The 12,643-nt window shown below is 43.1% G+C and overlaps 1 long non-coding RNA gene across 1 annotated transcript; it reads right to left on the minus strand.

Annotated features, from left to right (window-relative positions):
* Positions 1–360: 360 nt before the first annotated feature.
* Positions 361–7,137, minus strand: LOC308586086. Its single transcript, XR_014007745.1, has 3 exons — positions 7,105–7,137; positions 1,742–1,871; positions 361–841 (listed from the first exon to the last, which is right to left on the minus strand). It is a non-coding gene; the product is annotated as an uncharacterized lncRNA (long non-coding RNA).
* Positions 7,138–12,643: the final 5,506 nt, after the last annotated feature.

The raw sequence follows: 12,643 nt of genomic DNA on the forward strand, positions 1-12,643 counted from the left end.
GAAAGGAACAAAACCAGAATTCTTTGGCACTGCCTAACATTTCCTCTTGCTGTTGGACCTGCCTACCTTCCACCCTACCAATCCCAATGAGCTCTAGACTTCACTGAGGCGCGGTGCTATAGGCTTTCAACCTTGACAAATCTCCACCCTGTCCAGATCTTGGCCTGGTCCAACATGCACCTAAAAACTCACCTAGGCTTACTTTCCTTTGGCTCGAACAATACAAATCCACGGTCAAACACACCTAACAAGAGATGCAACGTCAGCCACAATTTTAACTTTCCAAAAGTCACTGTGACACCGCCGGTCATCTTGCTGCGTAAATCTGCACACACACAAATGCATCATACCATTGTCATACCATTGAGCTGGCGTTTAGCTATTTACAGCTGGGTTTGTTTGTTTTTACAGGCATCATGCGATATATATTTTTATGTGGAAAATCTGTTTAGGGCCCTGATGGATAAGGCAAGATGAACTCATGTGACACACACCCTGCCCCCATTTTCCTGCAGAGTTTTGTGCTTTGTCGTAAAGAGTTATAGTTTTCCAGAGTATTAGCTATAAAAATAGAGCCTTGTTAAAGTTACAGTCAGAGGGTGCAATAAATGAGTTATTTCAGCATATATCAGAGTTCAGGGCTCTTCTTCGTTACTTGGAAGTAGTGCCGTTATGTGGTGGAGAGACTCTGCAGCCTGGGACTTTCAGGACAAGTGCTATCTGTGCTGGAGCCTGGAAGTCACGTGGCCTCTCCTTTAAATAATGTATTCCCCTACAGTTCCAGCTCTTGACTTGTTCAAAGACAGTTTCTTTAAAATTTAATCAGTAGCTTTATCATCGCCTGCAGGAAAAAAGTGCCAGAGCAAAAGTGCTTTCAGAGCAAGGAAGCCTGACATCTAATGAAATAGCACCTTTACTCATCTCTCTCTTCCCCACCCCCTCCCCAATCGGCCACATTTTTGTTAATTTCTCCTACAAGTGTTCCCATTAAAAAGAAAAGGTAGGAAGGCTCCGCGCACTGTGGTGACAATCTGAAGCACCATTCAGGTGACAGTGACTCAGGTGGGATGCCATCCTTGTAAAGTTAGGCTGCCTGAACAGCTCTGCGTATGGTGCCAAGGACTCACTGAACACAACTGATGATGGGCAGGCCAGTCTCTTCCTGGTTCTTGTTAGTTTCACATGTGTTCATTCCTAAGGGCCAGTGTGGTGTAATGGTTAGAGTGCCAGACTATGACCTGGGAGACCAGGGTTCAAATCCTTACTCAGCCATGAAGCCCACTGGGTGACCTTGGGCTTCATGGCTGAATGAGGGCCAGTCAGTATCTCTTGGCCTGACCTTGCTCGCAAGGTTGTTGTTGTGAGGTTAAAATGGAGAGGGAAAGAAATGCGTACACAACCTTCAGTTCCTTGGAGGAAAGGCAGGATATAAAGATAATAAGTAAACTATTTTGCTCATCATTATGCCATTATTATTATTTTAAATCATGTATTTTACATTTATTAAGGTGCAGACTTTGAGCTTTAATATATTTATATTGCATAAAATTAGCATTTTTGGATACATCTTTTGCCCTGAAATACATTTCCCCCCTCATCAGTGTATTAATCCGGAAAGTGTGATTCAGGCTGGTTTGCTTAAAAATGAAGTGCAAATGAAATAGTTGTGCATCTCTACACACTGAGCCAGACCATAATCTAAACTGGAAAGCATGTTTCACCTCTTGAAAATATTACTTACTCCTCAAGAGGTCCAGGTGGTGTTTGCTGTGATTCAGGATGGGCAAATGAGTCACTTTTGGTTTCTCTCAGTTTCTCTCTCTCTCTCTTTTCCAATCTGAAGTTTGGTTCTGCATATTTTCTCACCAATGCTGGTTTTTTTATTTATTAAAAAAAGTCCAAATGAAAAATTGGCAGCATTTTAGTGTGCATTTTTTGTACTGTACACCTTATTTTTTTTGGTATGCTATTTCCCCTAATATATACATTTACCCCAGTATGGGCATTTTTGTCAACTTTATTTGGCTGGAGAATCACACTGCGAAATTAGGAGATGTTAGAATTTGGAAGGCTGGCTGTGCTTCGGAGGTTGGTGCAGGAGATGATACCATGGTACATTGGGTTACAAACACCTTGGGTTACAAACACTTCAGGTTACAGAATCCGCTAACCTGGAAGTAGTACCTCGGGTTAAGAACTTTGCCTCAGGATGAGAACAGAAATCGTGTGGCAGTAGCAGTGGGAGGCCCCATTAGAAGTGGTACCTCAGGTTAAGAATGGTTTCAGGTTAAGAACAGACCTCCGGAATGAATTAAGTCCGTAACCAGAGGTACCACTGTAGTCGAAACTCACTTGAGATTGTACTAATCTGTTGCCCATAGAAAATGGCAAATTTGCAGGAATTCGCAGAAGTTTTTACAATAGTTCTCCTCTATATCCATGACAGACGAAAATAATATGGAATGCATACGTTTTTGTTCACATTCTACTCAGAAGAGTATTTTGGTTAGATGAGGAGATATACAACAGCAGGAGGAAGAGCTGGAAAGGGGGGGCAAATGTCAAGCACACATATGAAGGAAGAGTTGTTCTTTAAATTGTTGAGCAGGTGGTTCGATTTGACAGTGAACTTCTATGGCCTGTATCCCAGGGACTTGGAATGGATGAACCAGTCCATTTATTTCTCTGTTTATTCATATATTCGTTCCATCCTATTTCTGCATTAATCTACCAAAAAGGGTGGAAAAACATGCACAAAAATTGTATTTAAATTGAATTTTTTTGTAGCATGCTATTTAAATAGGTATGTATGTCTTTTATATACACTGCTTCATACTTCGACAGAAATCTCTCAGCAGAAATCTCTAAGTTTACAAACCCACCCAAAAGCATTCAACATGAGAAACGCAATACAAAACCTTTAACTGAAACGCAATAAGGTAGAACTACTATGGCCACTAAACGGCGTTTCCGTGCGCTGCTCTGGTTCGCCAGAAGCGGCTTAGTCATGCTGGCCACATGACCCGGAAGCTGTATGCCAGCTCCCTTGGCCAATAAAGCAAGATGAGTGCCGCAACCCCAGAGTCGGCCACGACTGGACCTAATGGTCAGGGGTCCCTTTACCTTACTATGGTCACTATTAATCATGACAATCCCACATGTTATCTAACTTCATTAAATACATTCCTCTAAGCAATGTAACCATATGCAAAACTTAACAGTCCAGGGAACATCAACAGGCAACAAAGCACCCTAAACATATCATAAATATATTTTTAAAGCCACAAAGTATGGTCACCAAAATCATTCATCTGCATATTCACACCACACCGAATCACACGTCCGCACTGCACAAAACTAAGCACGCAACATCCAAGTATGCAATTGCTCACCAATCACCTTAACACTCACCACATCACTCCATTCTCTCTCCGGTAAAACACTTCAAAGTTGAAGGAACGAATAAATACGTTTCAGTGCATGCATTTCTAAATGTGTTTGATCCTAAAATACCCATTTTAAATGCACATTGGCACGTTCTTCTGAATCAAGAGCCTCATCGCACCCTTTGGAGAAGTGTGAAATCCAAAGAATAATTATGTTCCAATCCACACATTAGTCCAGGAGGCAGAGGTAAGATCCATTTGCAGTGGGATGGACAGGATTCAAATTCCCAAGCATGAGACCTAGGGCAAGAAGGCAAGCGTATGTGTGCCATGCTGGTGACAATAATAGTGGTGGACATCTTCAGAACTACACCCAGCATCTCACCCCTGCGTTATCACATATGAAAAGCTACATATCGAGCACTTGCCTTTTAGCTTTCCTTTGCAGTTGCATGTGTCCTTCCACATCACAGCATTTGGCTTAACCCTGCACAGCTGCTGAGAAGATAACTGAAGACTTGTCCTCTGCTGCCTTGTCCAAAACTAAATCTATTAGGCGCGGCAAGGAAAGCAACAATGCTTGCACTTAGGTACCTGAGCCAGTAGAGGGTGATAGAGAGACAGGCAACCTGTTGCTCACTGATCCATTCACTTTAGTATGCTTGTTGGTAAAGTAGATCACATCTTTCAGGCTTACCTCCTTTCTGCTTCTTCTCCAAGGTCAGTTATGAGCAGGCACCCCTAAACTCAGCCCTCCAGCTGTTTTGGGACTACAATTCCCATCATCCCTGACCACTGGTCCTGTTAGCTAGGGATGATGGAAGTTGTAGTCCCAAAACAGCTGGAGGGCCCAGTTTGGGGATGCCTGGTTATGAGTACAGTGGTGCCCCGCAAGACGAATGCCTCCCAAGACGAAAAACTCGCTAGACGAAAGGGTTTTTCGGTTTTTGCGTTGCTTCGCTAGACGAATTTCCCTATGGGCTTGCTTCGCAAGACGAAAACGTCTTGCGAGTTTGTTCGCTTTTTTCTTAAAGCCGCTTGAAGAGGCGCAGTTGCGACGGACCGTGCGTTGCAAGACGAAAAGCATCGCAAGACGAAAAGACTCTCAGAACGAATTAATTTCGTCTTGCAAGGCACCACTGTATGAGCCAGCTTCTGCTCGTGTTAACTACTTGGCTCCATCTTGGCCACATGTAAAACCTATACCCAAGTTTTCTTTATCCTTTCAGCAGTCTCGTCGGACTATTTATTTCTGCACACCATTGCAGTATATTTATCAAAAGCCATAAATATTTTAAAAATTGACTTTTTTATTGCATTGTTTCACTGCTTGTTTGTTTGTTGTCCTAGGCTCTTTTTGGAGCAAAGGCAGGATCGAAATGTGATTGAAAAGTGCTGCCTATTCTGGTTGATAGCAGCTCTCCATAGTTTCAGGCATGATTTCAGATGCTGCGGCCAGGTTCCGTTGCCCTTTGAAGCTGCTAATGCCATGGATTGGACCTAGTGCCTTCTGCATGCAAGCAGGTGTTGTCCTGTTCAGTGGTGGCCCCTCCTCGTTTTTAAAGTTCAGGTGCATTTCTTTGGATGTGCAGAGATTTGTGGCTAGATGCATCGCAAGCCATCTGCAAGCTCCTCGTTTTGCAGGAAGAGTGGAGAACCTCATCCCTTGCTTTGACTGGGACGAAGGCTGAATCTTCTCCTCTTATAAGATTTGCTCACTTCTGGCTGAAGGGCATTCCCAAAAGACAGGTTAATTTTTAGGGGTCGGTTATAGCTGTAATAACATGGAGACACAAAATTGATTACTGTCTCCTCGACAATTTGTTTTTCGAAAGGATGCTCAAGCGGTGATTTCAGTCACAGAATGATTTGTTTGTCAGCAGAGGGGGGAAAAACATGGCAGGAACTGTGTGCCAGAGCATGGCAACCCCAGAAGGTTAAAGATATCTGCCGATTGCAAAGGATAGTGGAAAACGGCAGAAGGAAGGAGCCACCTCATCAGAACCGAGCAGCCTCATCTGTTGGGAATTTATTTTATATTATTACTAGCAAAAGGACTGCTGTGTTGGTGGTGCTGGTGATGATGATGATACAGTGGTACCTCGGGTAAGAACGTAATTCATTCTGGAGGTCCGTTCTTAACCTGAAACTGTTCTTAACCTGAAGCACCACTTTAGCTAATGGGGCCTCCTCTTGCTGCTGCCGCACCGCTGGAGCATGATTTCTGTTCTCATCTTGAAGCAAAGTTCTTAACCCGAGGTACTATTTCTGGGTTAGCGGAGTCTGTAACCTGAAGCATCTGTAACCTGAAGCGTCTGTAACCCGAGGTACCACTGTATGTGTGTTTCTCTCTATCTGTATTTCAGGCCAGGACCTTGTAGGAGTGCTGGTGAAACTCAGCGGAAGGCAGACCTAACTGCAGGAAATCAGCGCCACGGCCAGTTCCTTGTGGAGCAAATGTCAGAAAGTGGACCAGACCGGTGTTTCTCAAACTTGGGACTACAATCGCCATCATCCCTGACCACTCGTTCTGCCAGCTAGGGATAATGGGAGCTGTAGTCCAAAAACAGCTGGAGACCCAAGTTTGGGAAACACTGCTTTAAGCAATGAGGACAATCTAAGCAGGTCGTCTGCTCAGCCAAGTTTACAATGGAAATCAACACATCATTTCCCTGCTCTTCAAGTTACATAGACAATAGAAAATGGAGGTGATGGTGAGCAAAAAGAGAAAGCCTGAGAACAGGACAGGAATTCATTGTTCTTTTGAGCTAATTTGGATTGAAACTGTTGCAGTCCAGAAGAACCATGTTCTAGATGAGCCAGGAGGCATTTTCTTCCTCCCTACCACCAAGTCAGCTTCAACCATGCTGGGGGTTGGCTCTAGCAACTGTCTGATGCCAACTTCCTTGCCTCTAGCTCTGCCCACTCTGATGGCAACATCTTAGAAGGGTCACGTGCTCATTTCCAAGGCGCTGGTTCTTGTGGACTGGGGAGCATCCTGCTGCCCTCTGCCAGCTATATAATGTATTCTTCTTAAACAGACCAAAGCAGCAGTAGCCAAATACGTAATAGGCTTGAGAGGACAGGAGCATCTTAACCTTCCGTCATAAAGTGAGGAAAATGTTAAGTGTTGTATAAGGATCTGCAGTGAATACCCATTCATCCTGTTTTATTTAATGAGATGAAGGCGACCTGCTGTTGACCTGGCACATGAGTGGTGTCGAACTTTTTGCCCTGGCTTGGCGAGAACTGAATCCAGGGATTCTCAAGCTCCCTTTTCTCTGCTGAGCGTGTTTTCTCAAGTGAACTGATTCTCACCGCTTCCAAACACAAGTGGCTCCCCACCCCATGCTTTGCATCCTCTGAAAAGCAATTCTTTCAAGAGGCATAGGAGAGAGGGGTTTGCAAATACCTGGAAGAGTGGTTAGAAATGGGAACACACAAAAACAGAGCTCTGGGAAGGTAAAGTGCGTTATGAATTGGCTAGCTGAAGCAAATGCTATTATACATGGAAGGGTGAAATATGTGATTGCGCTGAGGAAGGTACCTGAGAGAGCTAGCTGTTTGTTTGTTTTTAATATTGCGGGATCAAGAGCATGGGGAAGGGGAAAAGGCAGCTCACAGTGCTTTGATACAATGGTGCCTGCTTTCTTTGGCACATGCCTACTGATATTTCAATGGAACACCACTTACCTTTCACAAGCCAGCTTTGATTTACCTTTCTCTGCTTCCCTGGTGCCATAAAACCATCCACAGCTCCTCCTCCAGCTGCAGTGCTTTGTCAATTAATCAGCTGGGTAATTGAAAGTAATTTTTATTATGTGTTTTTACATACAATTAAAAAGAAAAAGAAAGTAAAGAATAAATGAAGAAAAATGAAAACAAAACCATGAAAAACCAAGGACACAACACAAAACACCTAAGGATTTCCCTTCCTCTCATTCTCTGATATATTTTATTTTCCCTCTCTTCCAAGTTACCAAGTTCTACTCTTCTTACTACTCCTACTTCTACTTATACTGCTGAATTTATTCAAGTCCTGCTAATCTGTTCACTTGCTTATACTAATTTTTAAAATACTCTACAAACATTTTCCATTGCTTTTTGTATTCTTCATCATCTTGTTCTCTTATCTTACTCATCAGGCCCACCAGCTCCACATATTCCAACAACTTAAAGTGCCATTCCTTCATGGTCAGCACTACATTTTTGTGCAAGCAAAATTCAGGCTGCTGTAGTGGCATACATAATTTTTTTAAAAAACAACATATTGGGGGACTTATGTTGTTACTATTTCCAGAAGAAAAGCTTCTGGTTTCTTGGGAAATGTTCTCTGAAATATTTTTAATTCATTATGAATCATTTCCCAGAATTTCTTGATTACTTTACTCAACCACCACGTGTGGTAAAAGGATTCTTCTACCTCTTTACACTTCAAGCACTTGCCTGTCCCAGCTTTAAACATTTTTGCTAGTCTACTTGGTGTTAAATACCGTCTGTGGATCATTTTCATGTGGCTTTACTTCAATATATAACACACAGTATATTTCAGGTTCATTTCCCACAGCTTCTCCCATAGTGCAAACTCAATATTGTGCCCCACATCCCTTGCCAGATTAATCATACATTATTTCACAGGCTCATCTTTCATTTCCCATTCTAAGGGTTAGAAGATCTAATAACATTTAATAAATAAGTGAATCTATCATGCCACTTGTCAGGGATGATCCAACTCCAAAGTGGCTCACAACATCAAAAACAAACAATATAATTCATTAACTGTTGCAAATCATAACAAATGAAAATATTCCTGTGAACAGTAGATGAATAAAAGCATCACAGCCTCTCAGAAGTTCCATGGGGAGGGAGAGAGTAGAATTCATCTCCAAAGGGATGCTTCCAGAGTGTTGGTATTTTCAGGTGGGACCCAATCACATACGGACAAATTCAGGTCACACAATTATAGTTCATAGGGAGGTCGTGTGCAACAACCCTCCCCTCCAAAGAGCCAGCCTTTTTGCAATAAGGAAAGTGACAGGAAATTGGAAAGTGTGGGATGACACTTGCTTTCAAGCATCATCTAACCTCCCTGAAAATAAATCAGAACAAACAATCAATAAACAGACTTCCTGGAAACACCCTAAGATAGTGCCATCCACCTGCATACTGAAGAGGAAATCTGCCTGCTGATTAATTGGGGTTCTTCCACTTATTTATTAATATTTTTAATCCCACCCTTTCTCCCAAAGGAATCCAGGGCAGCAAACACCAAAGTGGAAAAGCAATACAATTAAGAATAAAGTTGAAAGAACATTTAAAAGAACAAAAAACATGCTGGAGATTGCTATGTGATGTGCACATGCTGTCTCGGTGGAAAGGGAGGGCTTGCATTCAGCTAAGTACTTCCACTCCTGCAATGATGTCTGCTTGCACAAGGAAACTTCCTCTTCTCCCTGTGTTGTCCAAATCCATTCTGGGTTTGTTTTTTCAAATCCACCACAACAGATTCCAGGGCTAGGGGGCATGTGGGGCACACAGGGAGAAAAAAAAGGAAGGGGAAGTTATTGTTATTAAATGAAATTTTAGTCACTTTCTCTTGCCTAAGGAAACCCAAAGCGACTTGCAACCAACCCCCCTCCACATAAATACATTAAAACTGGGTGAGAGAAAAGTTAGTGTGCATGCTAACTGTCCCCCAAGTTATGCTGTTTTCTTATTTCAGAAGATTTTCCTTCTGGATTAAAGTTCCCTCTCCTGCATGGCCCAGGACAACATACTACAAGGCACATAAAAATTGATGGCCCATTACAACAACCCCCAAAGCCACAGCATGATAATACCTTGATTAGGACCAGCCAGAATGTCGCAAAGTCATGTGCAACCTTTGGAGTTTGCTAGAACTTTCCACCAGATTGGATGTCAAATACAACAGAAATTCTGAAGTTCACCAGAGGCAGTGTGTTAATTAATCAACAGCAACAAATTCTTTAGCCAGCCAACAACATTGACACAAATAAAAATAAATAACAGTTTGTGGCGTTTGCCCGTTCTTTTGGAAATGTCTGTACAGGGGGAGAGAAAGGGTTACCAGGTAGACCAATAGAAAGCCCAGAGGTGGAGCCTACCTGTTTTTAAAAGGCTTAGCCAGAGGTTTAGACAGTAGGGGAAAGACAGTTGGGGAAACAGCAGTTGGGAAAGCAGTTGGAAGACAGATGGAAACAGACAGACAGTTAGTGCAGTTGGTTCTTGTGTGAGTGGAGGTAGAAGAGTTAGAGACGGGATAAAATAAGACTAAGAGGGTAAAGGGTAACAGCGTTTTGAATGCATTTAAAGTTTATTTGTGTTTGCAATAAACTGCAATCTTCGTTGTTAACTTGGGAACCCGACTGAGACTAAGTGATTTACCGGGGAGAACCTGTCTGGTTCTCCCCGGGTTAGTGGTGTACGGGTCAATAGTCCGTGAGACGACTGGGGGCTCTGTATGAATGCCACACAGTTGAGAAGGAAAGTGAAGGACTATTCTCAAATATCTACTAGTATATAGAAGGTGGCTTGTATATCCCTTGCAGGGAATCAAATGAGCACAGTGGATGATGCACTGAAACTGCTTAGCTAGAGGCCACTGAAAGCCCCTGACAGATCTGTCAGCTGGACATGTCAACTTGTCAATCAAGAGGCTGACCTCGCTAAGAACAAGGAGCGAGATACCCCATCCCATCCCACCCTGACTCTTCTTTCAGGTGCAGCCTGCAGCCATGAAAACAACCAGCCAGAAACTTGTGAAGAACGGCGGTGATGTTGCAGCAGCAGTGGACACAGCAATTTTCAAGGGTTCTTGCATCCCGAGTCTCGCAGGAGGCAAAGATGTGTATCTAATTTGCTATTTTTTTTAAAAAAGCAAAACACAGCCACTGTGGTGCCTGGCAGCTGTGAAAAGGTTAATTTAGAACCTAAAGACATGGCTGGAAGCAGTAATGTGCCCTTGGCATCAGCCGGTGATAGTTTGTTCCAATGAAATTTGATGATGCTTGTAGATTCAGTGATTGAGCATGTTGCTTAATAAACCCTTGGCTCATTGAATCTTAATAAACCATAGCCAGGCTGGAGGGTGGAGTTCTGTGAGACCTTAGGAGGCTTCCTTTCACCCACATGTTGACATTTCTCTCAACCCTTATTAATCTCTACTGTCGTTTCGCTAGGTTGCCTCTGGACTCTCAGCTGCCCTGATTGTTCCAAGTGCAAGCCTGCTCATTGCCTTTTAGAAAAGTAATAATAATCTGATTTTTAGAATGTCTCTCTCACCCGGTCTTGATAGCCGTTAAAGACATTGATCTGTCAATTATGACTTGTTCCCTTGGGTGCCAGCCCTTTTTGTCCTATACTGAAGATATGAGTGGTTGAATTATGGATGTATTTACAGGGTTGATGTAAAGATAACAAGATAATATATGGCAAGAGCTTCGAGGGCTTTGGGAAAATGCTATATAAATACTATTTTGGCTTCTGGGACCATTCCTTTGCTTTTTAATGGCCAAGGGTGGCTGGTTGGTGTTTCTTCAAAGGAAGCTAATTGTTAGAAGATAATACAAAATTCCTTCCAGTAGCACCTTAGAGACCAACTAAGTTTGTTATTGGTATGAGCTTTCGTGTGCATGTGTTGGTCTCTAAGGTGCTACTGGAAGGATTTTTTAAATTTTTTATTTTGTTTTGACTACGGCAGACCAACACAGCTACCTACCTGTTAGAAGATAGTGCCTTGATATCTAGAGATCTCTCTTTGCCATCACAGGATGTGATCCCAGCTAAGCAAAGCGGTTATAGGAACATAGGTGGCTGTCTACCAGCTCCATCTGGTCTGTTGGCTGAGACCCTACCTGTTTGCACTCTGCCTCACTATAGTGGTACATGCTCTGGTTCTCTCCAGCTTGGACTACCACAATGTTCTCTACATGGGGCTACCTTTGAAGGTGACTTGGAAACTACAATTAATCCAGAATGCAGCTACCAGACTGGTCACTGGGAGTGGCTGCTGAGACCATATAACACTGGTCCTAAAAGATCTACATTGGCTCCCAGTACATTTCTGAACACAGTTCGAAGTGTTAGTGATGACCTCTTAAGCCCTAAACAGCCTCAGCCCTGTATACCCAACCACAGGATTAAGAGTCTCATGCTCTACCGACTGAGCTATAGGAAGCTGCCTTATGCCAAGTCAGGCCATGGGTCGATCTGGCTCAGTATTGTGAACACCAACTAGCAGTGGGTCTCCAGGCAAGAGTGTTTCTCCACCCCACCTGGAGACACAAGGGATTAAGTGTGCTCCTACCATTGAATTACTGCTTTTCTCATAAGACAATGTAGTTTGTGTGTATATGAAGAATGTAACTGAAATAACAGGAACCCTGCTGGATAAGACCAAAGACCCATCTAGTCCAAAGTCTTCTCACCCTTTGGGTTGACTGAGTGGAAGGAGGTGAGTCAGCCACTGAGGATTGGCTCCTAGGGTCATTCTGGAGAAGGCGTGTGGGAAGAACACAGAAGAGTTGTTCTCTATGCGCCAATGCTAACCACTGAGGAACACTGAAAACACAAGGGACTATTCAGTTTCACAAGAATAGTGTGAGAGTTCTGCTACTTACAAAGCAACTTCGTGGAAAACACAACTTGAGTCACTCTGAAAAGAAGATATTGGAGCACTCCAAATCATTTGCCTGTGCATACCTGCACAGAAAATATTAGATCTAGCTGAAAGGCAATACATGGAGATCTGCATTGATTGTTGCATCCCTAATTATCATTACTGCATAATCTTAGACGGTTGAATAATATTAGAAGGGTGTGTGGCTGTGAGACGGCATGGCTGTGACTGTCATGAAAAGGTCCTGCAGTTCTGCCCGGATACTGAGGTCCAGCGCTGAGGGCCTTCTGGTGATTCCCTCCCTGTGAGAAAGCCAAATCACAGGGAACCAGGCAGAGGGCCTTCTCGGTAGTGGCACCCGCTCTGTGGAACGCCCTCCCACTAGATGTCAAAGAGAAAAACAACTACCAGACTTTTAGAAGACATCTGAAGGCAGCCCTGTTTAGGGAAGCTTTTAATGTTTAATGGACTATTGTATTTTAATATTCTGTTGGAAGCTGCCCAGAGTGGCTGGGGAAACCCAGCCAGATGGGCGGGGTATAAATAATAAATTATTGTTATTATTACTTCTGAACTTGCCACTACTGTACTGACTGACATAGATGATGCCTTCCTGGAA

Source organism: Podarcis bocagei (genome assembly GCF_964188305.1).
Source record: "Podarcis bocagei genome assembly, chromosome: 4".
NCBI lineage: Eukaryota > Metazoa > Chordata > Lepidosauria > Squamata > Lacertidae > Podarcis > Podarcis bocagei.